Source organism: Dendrobium catenatum, unplaced genomic scaffold (assembly GCF_001605985.2).
Source record: "Dendrobium catenatum unplaced genomic scaffold, ASM160598v2 original_scaffold_109597, whole genome shotgun sequence".
Classification (NCBI taxonomy): domain Eukaryota; kingdom Viridiplantae; phylum Streptophyta; class Magnoliopsida; order Asparagales; family Orchidaceae; genus Dendrobium; species Dendrobium catenatum.
The window spans coordinates 1-290 of NW_021428032.1; the positions used below are offsets into that span (position 1 = coordinate 1).

Sequence of the window (290 nt, forward strand, 5' to 3'; positions counted from 1 at the left end):
CACAAATATAATCGCATAAAACGGCTCTGTGAACGGACAAAAAAGCCAATCCACAGATTCCTATATACATGTGAAACACAGAAGAAGCTTTATGTGTAGCTTTGTAGAGAGCGGATTGCAGAAAAGATGAAAGCTTTGTAGGAACTCATGCCCAATGCAAACAAGGTAAAAATGGAAGTGATATTTCTATATAGATTATTGTAGTTCATCGCTTCAGCTCATTGTAAAATTTATTTACAATATTTAAAATTACTTTTATAAATTTATTTCTTATGAACTAATTCATTTAA

At 30.7% G+C, this 290-nt stretch overlaps 1 non-coding gene across 1 annotated transcript; it reads right to left on the minus strand.

The window, feature by feature from the left end:
• Positions 1 to 3: 3 nt before the first annotated feature.
• Positions 4 to 136, minus strand: LOC114578663. The gene has a single exon (XR_003699649.1). It is a non-coding gene; the product is annotated as a small nucleolar RNA snoR2/U65 (small nucleolar RNA).
• Between the last annotated feature and the right edge of the window lie 154 nt (positions 137 to 290).